Here is a 14,249-nt window from a genome sequence, read left to right as displayed (position 1 = left end):
ACAGGTTACCATGTGCATGACTCCTGAACACCGCGAGGTGATACGTTTCCTGGTTTTACATAAAATGCATGATTTGGTTGTTTTAGGGCTGCCATGGTTACAGACCCATAATCCAGTCCTGGACTGGAAGGCTATGTCAGTCTCAAGTTGGGGCTGTCGTGGTATTCATGAGGATTCCCTGCCTGTGTCTATTGCTTCTTCTACGCCTTTGGAAGTTCCGGAGTATTTGTCTGATTATCAGGATGTCTTCAGTGAGTCTGAGTCCAGTGCACTGCCTCCTCATAGGGACTGTGACTGTGCTATAGATTTGATCCCAGGCAGTAAGTTTCCTAAGGGAAGACTGTTTAATCTGTCGGTACCTGAACATACCGCTATGCGTTCATATATCAAGGAGTCTCTGGAGAAAGGACATATTCGTCCGTCTTCTTCCCCTCTTGGTGCGGGATTCTTTTTTGTGGCTAAAAAGGACGGATCTTTGAGACCTTGTATTGATTATCGGCTTTTAAATAAGATCACTGTCAAATTTCAGTATCCTTTACCGCTGTTGTCTGACTTGTTTGCCCGGATTAAGGGTGCCAAGTGGTTCACCAAGATAGACCTTCGTGGTGCGTACAACCTTGTGCGCATTAAGCAAGGTGATGAATGGAAAACCGCATTCAATACGCCCGAAGGTCATTTTGAGTACTTGGTGATGCCTTTTGGGCTCTCCAATGCGCCTTCAGTTTTTCAGTCCTTTATGCATGACATTTTCCGGAAGTATCTGGATAAATTTTTGATTGTTTATCTGGATGATATTTTGGTTTTTTCTGATAATTGGGATTCGCATGTGGAGCAGGTCAGGTTGGTCTTTAAAATTTTGCGTGAAAATTCTTTGTTTGTCAAGGGCTCAAAGTGTCTCTTTGGTGTACAGAAGGTTCCCTTTTTGGGGTTCATTTTTTCTCCTTCTGCTGTGGAGATGGACCCAGTCAAGGTCCGAGCTATTCTTGATTGGACTCAGCCCTCGTCAGTTAAGAGTCTTCAGAAGTTCTTGGGCTTCGCTAACTTCTACCGTCGTTTTATCGCTAATTTTTCTAGCATTGTGAAACCTTTGACGGATATGACCAAGAAGGGCTCCGATGTAGCTAACTGGGCTCCTGCTGCCGTGGAGGCTTTCCAGGAGTTGAAACGCCGGTTTACTTCGGCGCCTGTTTTGTGCCAGCCTGACGTCTCACTTCCCTTTCAGGTTGAGGTGGATGCTTCGGAGATTGGGGCAGGGGCCGTTTTGTCGCAGAGAGGCCCTGGTTGCTCTGTTATGAAACCTTGTGCCTTTTTCTCTAGGAAGTTTTCGCCTGCCGAGCGAAATTATGATGTGGGCAATCGGGAGTTGTTGGCCATGAAATGGGCATTTGAGGAGTGGCGTCATTGGCTCGAGGGTGCTAAGCATCGTGTGGTGGTCTTGACTGATCACAAAAATCTGATGTATCTCGAGTCTGCTAAACGCCTTAATCCGAGACAGGCCCGCTGGTCATTGTTTTTCTCCCGCTTTGATTTTGTTGTCTCGTATTTACCAGGTTCAAAGAATGTGAAGGCCGATGCTCTTTCTAGGAGCTTTGTGCCTGATGCTCCTGGAGTCGCTGATCCTGTTGGTATTCTTAAAGATGGAGTTATCTTGTCAGCTATTTCTCCGGATCTGCGACGTGTGTTGCAGAGATTTCAGGCTGATAGGCCTGAGTCTTGTCCACCTGACAGACTGTTTGTCCCGGATAAGTGGACCAGCAGAGTCATTTCCGAGGTTCATTCCTCGGTGTTGGCAGGTCACCCGGGAATTTTTGGCACCAGAGATCTGGTGGCCAGGTCCTTTTGGTGGCCTTCCTTGTCAAGAGATGTGCGGTCATTTGTGCAGTCCTGTGGGACTTGTGCTCGAGCTAAGCCTTGCTGTTCTCGTGCCAGCGGTTTGCTCTTGCCCTTGCCTGTCCCGAAGAGACCTTGGACACATATCTCCATGGATTTCATTTCTGATCTTCCGCTATCTCGGGGCATGTCCGTTATCTGGGTGATATGTGATCGCTTCTCCAAGATGGTCCATTTGGTTCCTTTGCCTAAGCTGCCTTCCTCTTCCGATCTGGTTCCTGTGTTTTTCCAGAACGTGGTTCGTTTGCACGGCATCCCTGAGAATATTGTGTCAGACAGAGGATCCCAGTTCGTTTCCAGGTTCTGGCGATCCTTTTGTAGTAGGATGGGCATTGATTTGTCGTTTTCGTCTGCTTTCCATCCTCAGACTAATGGACAGACGGAGCGAACCAATCAGACTTTGGAGGCTTATTTGAGGTGTTTTGTCTCTGCTGATCAGGACGATTGGGTGACATTCTTGCCGTTGGCTGAGTTTGCCCTTAATAATCGGGCTAGTTCCGCCACCTTGGTTTCGCCTTTTTTCTGCAACTCTGGTTTCCATCCTCGCTTTTCTTCGGGTCATGTGGAGCCTTCTGACTGTCCTGGGGTGGATTCTGTGGTGGATAGGTTGCAGCAGATCTGGAATCATGTGGTGGACAACTTGAAGTTGTCACAGGAGAAGGCTCAGCGCTTTGCCAACCGCCGCCGCGGTGTGGGTCCCCGACTACGCGTTGGGGATTTGGTATGGCTTTCTTCCCGCTTTGTTCCTATGAAGGTCTCCTCTCCCAAATTTAAACCTCGTTTTATTGGGCCTTACAAGATATTGGAAATCCTTAATCCTGTATCTTTTCGTCTGGATCTTCCTGTGTCGTTTGCTATTCACAATGTATTTCATAGGTCCTTGTTGCGGCGGTACATTGTGCCTGTAGTTCCTTCTGCTGAGCCTCCTGCTCCGGTGTTGGTTGAGGGCGAGTTGGAGTACGTGGTGGAGAAGATCTTGGATTCTCGCCTCTCCAGGCGGAGGCTTCAGTACCTGGTCAAGTGGAAGGGCTATGGTCAGGAGGATAATTCCTGGGTGGTCGCCTCTGATGTTCATGCGGCCGATTTAGTTCGTGCCTTTCATGCCGCTCATCCTGATCGCCCTGGTGGTCGTGGTGAGGGTTCGGTGACCCCTCACTAAGGGGGGGGTACTGTTGTGAATTTGCTTTTTGCTCCCTCTAGTGGTTACTAGTTTTTTGACTCTGGTTTTTCTGTCATTCCTTTTATCCGCACCTGGGTCGTTAGTTAGGGGTGTTGCTATATAAGCTCCCTGGACCTTCAGTTCTATGCCTGGCAACGTAGTTATCAGAGCTAGTCTGCTGTGCTCTTGTCTACTGATCCTGGTTCCAGTTATATCAGCTAAGTCTGCCTTTTGCTTTTTGTTTTGGTTTTGTATTTTTGTCCAGCTTGTTCCAAATCTATATCCTGACCTTTGCTGGAAGCTCTAGGGGGGCTGGTGTTCTCCCCCCGGACCGTTAGACGGTTCGGGGGTTCTTGAATTTCCAGTGTGGATTTTGATAGGGTTTTTGTTGACCATATAAGTTACCTTTCTTTATTCTGCTATCAGTAAGCGGGCCTCTCTGTGCTAAACCTGATTCATTTCTGTGTTTGTCATTTCCTCTTACCTCACCGTCATTATTTGTGGGGGGCTTCTATCCAGCTTTGGGGTCCCCTTCTCTGGAGGCAAGAAAGGTCTTTGTTTTCCTCTACTAGGGGTAGCTAGATTCTCCGGCTGGCGCGTGTCATCTAGAATCAACGTAGGAATGATCCCCGGCTACTTCTAGTGTTGGCGTTAGGAGTAGATATATGGTCAACCCAGTTACCACTGCCCTATGAGCTGGATTTTTGTATTCTGCAGACTTCCACGTTCCTCTGAGACCCTCGCCATTGGGGTTATAACACCCCCCTTTGCAACAGTGGGTCACCATATTGGTCGCAGCAGGGAGTCTTCACGTTATAACTGGTAACGAAGACGTCAGTCGGTAGTCCCGGTTCCTGTATGGAGCCCCAACCCCGCTTTGGGTGAAAGGCCAGCACAGTTCCCCGCTTTACCACGTCTTTCCTGCCGCACGCAGGCTTCGGGCGTTGTACTTTTGGCGCATTAGTCTGTTCTGTGTCTTTTCGGTTTTTCCAATGTAGGATCAGGCATTGTTTATATTGTTCCCAGGTGAGCACAGCAAGGGTGAGGCCTTCCTCCCGAGCTCCTTCTGGCCCGGTCCAGGGGGTGTCCCACTGGAGGATCAACCCCTCTGGGCTCACATCTATGGGTTTCCCCATCGTGGTCGGTAGTGGAGGTACCAGCTTCCCCATCGTGTCGGGGGTGAGCACCATCAGTCCCGCCGAGAGGAAACAGTTATTGTTGGGGTGAGGAGCGGTCGCGGGAGCGGGATCGGTCAGGGGAGCAGGATCGGTCGGGGGAGCAGAATCGGCCGGGGGAGTAGGGGTGCCTTCCATACCTGCGCCTGATGTGATTCCACCGATGTCGATCCGTTCCGCTGACAAGGGCACTGGAATCAGCTGCAGCCCGGACCGCGGCTCCTCCAAGGTGGCCTCTCGATGTGGCTCCGCTCTCCATGGCTCCGCACCCGCTGGCTCCGCGGTCAGGATAGGTAGGCTCGGCTCCGCCGCCAGTGGCTCCGGGGAGTTCAGATCCTACAGCTGTAGTGGATGCGGGTCCACCTCTAGTGGGTGAAGGCAAGCCGGGATCTCTTCGCCGTCGCTCGGGCACTTGCTGATCATCATCGCTGTCCGGCATTCGGCGGCAACGCATGCACCTGGCTCCGCCATTTCTCCAAGGTCGAGCTCCCTCTTCACCTCGTTCCTGCCGTTGCAAATCAGGGGGCGGTTCTCCTCTGCTGCTGGGCAGGTCGTCGTCTCACAGCAGAAGTCGAAGGGGTCGGTCGCTACTTTTGGCGCCGCTTTGGTAGTCTCCTCCCATGGCACGCCCTTCTTCTTCCTCTGCGCTCCCTGTGGTGCTGCAATGGCGGCGGCTTTTGGCGGGAACTTTTAGCGGCAAGTGGCAATACACAGTCTTTGCAATAAGTCACAGTCCAAGCACAATAAATCACAGTTCCAAGGCACACATGACCTGATTCTTCAGGCTTAAGTAGATCCTGTTCGTGATGCCAAGTTGTAGCGCCCCCACTGCCGCAGGGCCGAGGGGTACCCGGTACCGGGCCTCTGAGTCTCTGTTCTGGGGTTGTCACGGTGGCTAGACCCGGTCCATGGCCCTGCTGAGGGGCGTACAATAATAGGTGGAGGTATGGGGATGATGTTATGGTGTGGTGCAGGTCGCAGTCAATAACGAGGACACCAAGTTGCAGTCTCTTTACCTCTTTACTGAAGGCTTCAAGATCCTCAGTCCGGAATACGGTTAACCGGGCCGCGCAAGTCCAGCCGGTCCGATAGCACCTCCAGAGTTCCCTTTGCAGGTGGAAATCTGTGCCTACCTTCTAGCGCTTGTGTGTTGTGGTCCTCCCCTGCTGCGCTTACGGGATAGTCCCCACAACTGTTGTGTCTGTTTCTGAAGTTCCCTCACAACTCGATTATGATGTTCTGCTTCGTCCCTCAGATGATATGGCTAGGACGCACCCGTATGACGGGTAGGCTCGGAGGTCTTCCGGGACCTTAGTGTCGCCCCTCTCCTGTTGTTGCCCCCCTGTGTCTTCGTAGGTGATTTGTGTGAGACAGCCCGCCTATAGCTGACTGTCCTGCCGTAGGTTTGAAGTATTGCTTGGAGCCTAGTACTTCCTCGGCGTTCCGGCCACCGGCTACGCGCCTCAGTAGGATGTTGCCTCTTCTTACAGCACGACTCCTACTGGTATTTCTCCTTGTTGCGTTGATCTCGTTTCTCACTCAGCACAATATACCTCGCTTCTTGTCCTTTCTTGGGGTACCGCCGCGATCAGGTGCAGGCGCGGTCCCGTAACGTTCTCTCTGTTCGCTAGGTCTCTGCCAGGATCCCACCCCTGACAGGGACCCCCCTGAATCTTCCCCTGCAACACCCTCTGCCACAGGGTGTTGCCTGGTTCCAACCCAGTCAGCTTTCTGTCTAACTTCCTGCCTAACCCCCAGTTTTACCAGATTGTGAGGAGTGGCCTAATACATAGCACCCTTAGCTCCCCCTGGAGGCCAGACTGTGAAGTGTATTGGTGACTGTGATACCTGGTCAGAAGAACTCCTTCAGTGCCATCAGACGTACCATAGCCCCCCTTAGCGGCGGAGCATCAGTACTGCAACGACCAGGACTCTGGGGCGCTGCACAAACAGAATGTTATGGTACTCATAATGACCGTCCACGGTCATTCCATAATTCCATATGCGTCTTCCATTCATCTCCTTGGTGTATCCAGACTCGATTATAAGCTCCTCTCAGATCCAGTTTAGTGAAAATCCTGGCACCCCTGAGGCAATCAAACAACTCCAGGATCAACCGCAACGGATACTGGTTCTTAACCATGATCAGATCATGACCAAGACCTGTACAGTATATACAAGGCCATAAATTCCCATCCTTTTTCTTGACAAAGAAGAAGCTGACTCCTGCCAGAGAAGTGGACTTCTGAATGAATCCCCTTGCCAGATTCTCCTTTACATATTCGAACATGGCTAGGGTCTCTACCTGATACAAGGTGGTAGATATAGCCTCAAGGAGGAGAGGATCCCAGAATCAGGTCTATAGGGCAAACTTCCAGCCTATGTGGAGGTAACTTCTCAGCTTCCATCTTGTCATAGTCGTCAGCATACGATCAGGAGGTGGAGGCTAATCCTGAGAGAGAAGATGGTGCTACCGTCAGCCAAACAGGTAGTACCAATAGAAGACATTTCCCATGAGAAGATTATCCTCAATGAAGCACCTCTCCAGATCTCAAGTTAGGAATAGGTTCATGCACGTAGAGCCATGGAAGACCATGGAGGGGGCCTCCCATCGATAGATGACACTAACAACGGATTCTGGAGTCATTGAGCAGAGATCCAGTGACAATCTAACACTGCTTGTTGGATAAAATTCCCGACATTTCCAGAATCCAGGTATGCTATCTCAATGAACCATGAACCTCCACAGGTCACAGATATGGTCAGGATCAATGGTGGAGAGGAATTATTCTCACCCAGGGTAGCCTCTATTACCAGCCCTAAGCTTGGGAGTTTCCCGATTTCAGGGGACAAGAGTGGATGAAGTGTCCTGTACCTCTACAACAGAAGCACAAGCCCTTGGCTCGCAGTATCTCCTGCGGTTGCTCTGCCAGCCTCATGCGGTCAACCTGCATAGGTTCAAAAGGGGTTGTGGCTGTGAAAGGCTGAGGAATTAGTGGCCTTTAGAAAGAGGGAGCCAGATGAGGCAGTTTTCTTTCATGTTCTGTCTCTGGGAACGCTCCTCGAACCAGAGGTTGATTCGGATGGACAGGGAAAGAGACTAATATACCCCGGCTTTATTAACTGTGTTATGAACATATAACTGAACACATTTCATATGAAGCTGGTAAAGCTGAGTTGCTCATTAATACCCCTTGGACTCATAGAATCAAGCAGAAAGTTCCAGTGTGTTTCTCTTTTTGATTGGTGTACAGTTTCAATTGCTCTGAAAGACAACAAGTTCAGGCTCCCCTGATGGTATTTGACTATATTGTGGACCAGAGGCGTATCCTCTTTCCCACATAATCTTTAGGACATGTGCATGTAAAGCCATCTCTTGACCCAAGTGCTATGTCCAGCTAGGGCCCCATATCTTTGCTCCCATTTGCTTCCAAACTCCTTAAGCAGCACGTCCATGCTGAACTTTCCTCTCATTTTGCATCTAACTCTCTCTTCGACAACCTATAATCTGGCTTCCATCCCCACCATTCCACTGAAACTGCCCTGACCAAAATTACTAATGACTTACTTACAGCCAAAGCTAACAGACAATTCTTTATACTCCTCCTTCTAGACCTGTCCTCTGCCTTCGACACAGTTGACCATTGCCTCCTACTACAGATCCTCTCTTCCTTTGGTGTCAAAGACCTTGCCCTATCTTGGATAGCTTACCAACCGCACATTTAGCATTTCCTACTCCCATACTACCTCTTCATCTCGCCCCCTCTCTGTTGGTGTCCCTCAAAGCTCTGTCCTTGGGCCCTTACTCTTCTCAATCTATACTCTCGGCCTGGGACAACTCATAAGGTCCTATGGCTTCCATACCATACTGAGGACTAAGAACCTAGTGTTCAAAACGTGTTCAGTCATGACTGCCGTGTGATCTTTTCTCCGGTTTTTGTCAGCCTTTGCTATTTTAAATTATGGAATAAAGATACAGCTAAGAAATACTTGGCAATCAGGAGAACTTCATTGCAAAATTCAGGAATAAATTTTATTTGGTGCATCCGGCTCGACATATATAAACGTTTTCGGTCTATACACATAAGACCTTCATCAGATACAGTTGTGAATGCTGGAGACCATGGGTGGTGTGTGAAAATCACACACTTGGTAGGATGCTAGCCAGGGTACGGGAGCGCAAGGCGCCTTGGATTATATGGAGAAGTATGCAGCGCTATGGGGAAGCGAGGCACTCGCAGGGGGGAGGCGCTGAGAATCGCCGACGCCACGGACGCTATGCTGTGAAGCAGGGAGGTGCTCCCGGGGCTGCTTAGATTTTCACACACCACCCATGGTCTCCAGCATTCACAACTGTATCTGATGAAGGTCTTATGTGTATAGACCAAAAACGTTTATATATGTCAAGCCGGATGCACCAAATAAAATTTATTCCTGAATTTTGCAACGAAGTTCTCCTGAGTGCCAAGTATTTCTTAGCTATACTTTACGGGTTGGATTCCTAACTTGTGCACCTCCAAAGAATCCCTGAGTGCCGTGTTCACCATTTTCCATGGAATAAAGATACAATATTTTTATATTTAAGTCCTGGAGCTGGAAATCTTGCTTTGTTTGGTTCTTCAAAGTAGCCACCTTTTGCTTTGATGACTGCTTTGCACACTCTTGGCATTCTCTTGATGAGCTTCAAGAGGTAGTCACTGGAAATGGTCTTCCAACAATCTTGAAGGAGTTCCCAGAGATGCTTAGAACTTGATGGCCCGATTGCCTTCACTCTGCGGTCCAGCTCACCCCAAACCATCTCGATTGGGTTCAGGTCTGGTGACGGCGGAGGCCAGGTCATCTGGCGTAGCACCCCATCACTCTCTGTCTTGGTCAAATAGCCCTTACACAGCCTGGAGGTGTGTTTTGGGTCATTGTCCTGTTGAAAAATAAATGATGGTCCAACAAAACGCAAACCAGCTGGAATAGCATGTCGCTGCAAGATACTGTGGTAGCCTTGCTAGTTCAGTATGCCTGCAATTTTTAATAAATCCCCAACAGTGTCACTAGCAAAGCACCCCCACACCATCACACCTCCTCCTCCATGCTTCACGGTGGGAACCAGGCATGTAGAGTCCAACCGTTCACCTTTCTGCATCGCACAAAAACACGTGGTTGGAACCAAAGATCTCAAATTTGGACTCATCAGACCAAAGCACAGATTTCAACTGGTCTAATGTCCATTCCTTGTGTTCTTTAGCCCAAACAAGTCTCTTCTGCTTGTTGCCTGTCCTTAGCAGTGGTTTCCTAGAAGCTATTTTACCATGAAGGCCTGCTGCACAGTCTCCTTTTAACAGTTGTTGTAGAGATGTGTCAGCTGCTAGAACTCTGTGTGGCATTGACCTGGTCTCTAATCTGAGCTGCTGTTAACCTGCGAATTCTGAGCCTGGTGACTCGGATAAACTTATCCTCAGAAGCAGAGGTGACTCTTGGTCTTCCTTACCTGGGGCGGTCCTCATGTGAGCCAGGTTCTTTGTAGTGCTTGATGGTTTTTGCCACTGCACTTGGGGACACTTTCAAAGTTTTCCCAATTTTTCAGACTGACTGACCTTCATTTCCTAAAGTAATGATGGCCACTCGTTTTTCTTTACTTAGCTGCTTTTTTTCTTGCCATAATACAAATTCTAACAGTCTATTCAGTAGGACTTTCAGCTGTGTATCCACCAGACTTCTGCTCAACACAAATGATGGTCCCAACCCCATTTATAAGGCAAGAAATCCCATTTATTAAACCTGACAGGGCACACCTTTGAAGTGAAAACCATTTCCGGTGACTACCTCTTGAAGCTCATCAAGAGAATGCCAAGAGTGTGCAAAGCAGTCATCAAAGCAAAAGGTGGCTACTTTGAAGACCCTAGAATATAAGACACTAGATGGTAGCCCGATTCTAAAGCATCGGTTATTCTAGAATATGTATGTAGTTTATTTATGAAGATTTTAGAATAATACATTGAATACACAGGATTCGGCCGGCAGCAACCAATTAGCGAAACGTGGTTCAAATACCACGCCAATTCGCGGCCGGACTGCGCCTGTCGCTGATTGTTCGCGGCCAGCCATGTAGTATATAACAGCCCACGTAGTAAATAGCACAGCCACGTAGTATATTGCACAGCCACATAGTATATAGCACAGCCACGTAGTATATAGCACTGCACGTAGTATATAGAACAGCCCACGGAGTATATAGCACAGTCACGTAGTATATAGCACAGCCCAAGGAGAGTATAACAGCCCACATAGCATATAACACAGCCACGTAGTTTATAACAGTCCACGTAGCATATAACACAGCTCACGTAGTATATAACAGCCCACGTACGCAGTATATAACACAGCCCATGTTGTGTATAACACAGCCCACGTAGTGTATAACACAGCCCACGTAGTGTATAACGCAGCCCACACAGTATATTGCACAGCCCATGTAGTACATTGCACAGCCCACATAGTATATTGCACAGCCCACGTAGTATATTGCACAGCCCACGTAGTACATTGCACAGCCCACGTAGTATATTGCACAGCCCAAGTAGTGCATTGCACAGCCCACATAGTATATTGCACAGCCCACGTTGTATATTGCACAGCCCACGTTGTATATTGCACAGCCCACATAGTATATTGCACAGCCCACATAGTATATCGCACAGCCCACTTAGTATATTGCACAGCCCACGTAGTATACTGCACAGCCCACGCTGTACATTGTACAGCCCCCATAGTACATTGCACAGCCCACGTAGTACATTGCACAGCCCACGTAGTACATTGCACAGCCCACATAGTACTGTATATTGCACAGCCCACGCAGTATATAGCAATGTGGGCATCATATCCCTGTTAAAAAAAAGAATTTAAATAAAAATAGTTATATACTCACCTTCGGTTGGCCCCGGATCCAGGCAAAGCAGTTACCGACGCTCCTCGTGCGCTCCAGGCCACGTAGTGTATAACACAGGCCATGTAGTATATAACACAGCCCACATAGTATATTGCACAGCCCACGTAGTATATAGCACAGCCCACGTAGTATATAGCACAGCCCATGCAGTATATTGCACATTTCATGTAGTATATTGCACAGCCCACGTAGTATATTGCACAGCCCACGTAGTATATTGCACAGCCCACGTAGTATATTGCACAGCCCACGTAGTACATTGCACAGTCCACGTAGTACATTGCACAGCCCACGTAGTACATTGCACAGCCCACGTAGTATATTGCACAGCCCACATATTATATTGCACAGCCCACGTATTATATTGCACAGCCCACGTAGTATATTGCACAGCCCACACAGTATATAGCAATGTGGGCATCATATCCCTGTTAAAAAAAAAATTAAAATAAAAAATAGTTATAAACTCACCTTCCGTTGGCCCCGGATCCAGGCGAAGCGGTTACCGACGCTCCTCGCGTGCTCCGGTCCCAAGAGTGCATTGCATCGCGAGATGATTACGTAGCGGTCTCGCGAGACCGCTACTGTTATGATTCGGTGACCTTGGAGCCGCATGAAACTTTCTCTGGAGTCGGTGGAACCTGTACTGACCGCAAATCCTGAACTAACACAGCAACTAGAAGTAGCCGTGGGGTGTGCCTAACATACCCTAGACACCTCGACACAGCCGGAGGACTAAATACCCCTATAGATGAAAATAGGAATGCTACCTTGCCTCAGAGCAGACCCCCAAAGGATAGGCAGCCCCCTACGAATAATGACTCTTATCTTTGCTGATTTGGCAGAAAGGCAGGAGGAACCAAGCAGAGGTCCAACACCTCCCAACAACAATTGACAACTGGCAAGGAATAATGAATCATGCACACCTAAATACCCCAGTCAGAACTGCAATCAGCAGATACACCTGACCAGGACTGCAACTCAGGGGCAACTGCATTACCATCTACAACCACCGGAGGGAGCCCAAAAGCAGAATTCACAACAGTACCCCCCCTTGAGGAGGGGTCACCGAACCCTCACCAGAGCCCCCAGGCCGATCAGGACGAGCCAGATGAAAAGCATGAACCAAATCAGCAGCATGGACATCAGAAGCAAAAACCCAAGAATTATCCTCCTGGCCATAACCCTTCCATTTGACAAGGTACTGAAGCCTCCGCCTCGAAAAACGAGAATCCAAAATCTTCTCAACCACATACTCCAACTCCCCATCAACCAAAACAGGGGCCGGAGGATCAACAGAGGAAACAAAGGGCACCACATATTTCCGCAATAAAGATCTATGGAAGACATTATGGATAGCAAAAGAGGCCGGAAGCGCCAATCGAAAAGACACCGGATTAATAATCTCAGAAATCCTATAAGGACCAATAAACCGAGACTTAAACTTAGGGGAAGAGACCTTCATAGGAACATGACGGGAAGACAACCAAACCAAATCCCCAACCCGAAGCCGGGAACCAACACACCGACGACGGTTAGCAAACGTTGAGCCTCCTCCTGAGACAACACCAAATTGTCCACCACATGAGCCAAAATTGCACAGCCCACGTAGTACATTGCACAGCCCACGTAGTATATTGCACAGCCCACATATTATATTGCACAGCCCACGTATTATATTGCACAGCCCACGTAGTATATTGCACAGCCCACGCAGTATATAGCAATGTGGGCATCATATCCCTGTAAAAAAAAAATTAAAATAAAAAATAGTTATAAACTCACCTTCCGTTGGCCCCGGATCCAGGCGAAGCGGTTACCGACGCTCCTCGCGTGCTCCGGTCCCAAGAGTGCATTGCATCGCGAGATGATTACGTAGCGGTCTCGCGAGACCGCTACTGTTATGATCCGGTGACCTTGGAGCCGCATGAAACTTTCTCTGGAGTCGGTGGAACCTGTACTGACCGCAAATCCTGAACTAACACCGCAACTAGAAGTAGCCGTGGGGTGTGCCTAACATACCCTGGACACCTCGACACAGCCGGAGGACTAAATACCCCTATAGATGAAAATAGGAATGCTACCTTGCCTCAGAGCAGACCCATAAAGGATAGGCAGCCCCCTACGAATAATGACTGTGAGTAGGAGAAGAATAGACACACGCAGGTAGAAAACAGGATTTAGCAAAAGAGGCCACTCTAACTAAATAGGAAAGGATAGGACAGATTACTAGGTGGTCAGTATTAAAACCCTTCAAAAAATATCCACAGCAGATAATACAAAAAGTTCCACAATCTAACTAAAGACATGGAATGTATATCTGCCACTCCAGAGAATCCAACAAGACTGAGAAAATACTGACACAATCTAAGCTGGACAAGAAAACACAAAGAATAGCACTGAATTGTGAAGCACATAGCATGTGTGCCACAGGAAAAAAAAAACAGACACTTATCTTTGCAGATTTGGCAGAAAGGCAGGAGGAACCAAGCAGAGGTCCAACACCTCCCAACAACAATTGACAACTGGCAAGGACTAATGAATCCTGCACGCCTAAATACCCCAGACAGAACTGCAATCAGCAGATACACCTGACCAGGACTGCAACTCAGGGGCAACTGCATTACCACCTACAACCACCGGAGGGAGCCCAAAAGCAGAATTCACAACACGCTACGTCATCATCTCGTGAGACCGCAATGCATGGAGCGATCACCGGAGCATCACGAGGAGCGGGAAAGGCCGGTTCTGGATCCGAGGGGCCGACGGACAGTGAGTATGTAACGATTTTTTATTTTTTTTAATTATTTTTAACATTAGATCTTTTAACTATTGATGCCGCATAGGCAGCATCAATAGTAAAAAGTTGGTCACACAGGGTTAATAGCAGCGGTAACGGAGTGCGTTACCCGCGGCTTAACGCGGTCTGTTACCGCTGCCATTAACCCTGTGTGAGCGCTGACTAGAGGGGATTATGGAGCGGGCACTGACTGCGGGGAGGAAGGAGCGGACATTTTGCCACCGGACTGTGCCCGTCACTGATTGGTCGTGGCCGTTTTGCTGCGACCAATCAGCGACTTGG

The sequence above is a fragment of the Ranitomeya variabilis genome, chromosome 1 (assembly GCF_051348905.1).
Source record: "Ranitomeya variabilis isolate aRanVar5 chromosome 1, aRanVar5.hap1, whole genome shotgun sequence".
NCBI lineage: Eukaryota > Metazoa > Chordata > Amphibia > Anura > Dendrobatidae > Ranitomeya > Ranitomeya variabilis.
This window is presented reverse-complemented; position numbering follows the sequence as displayed.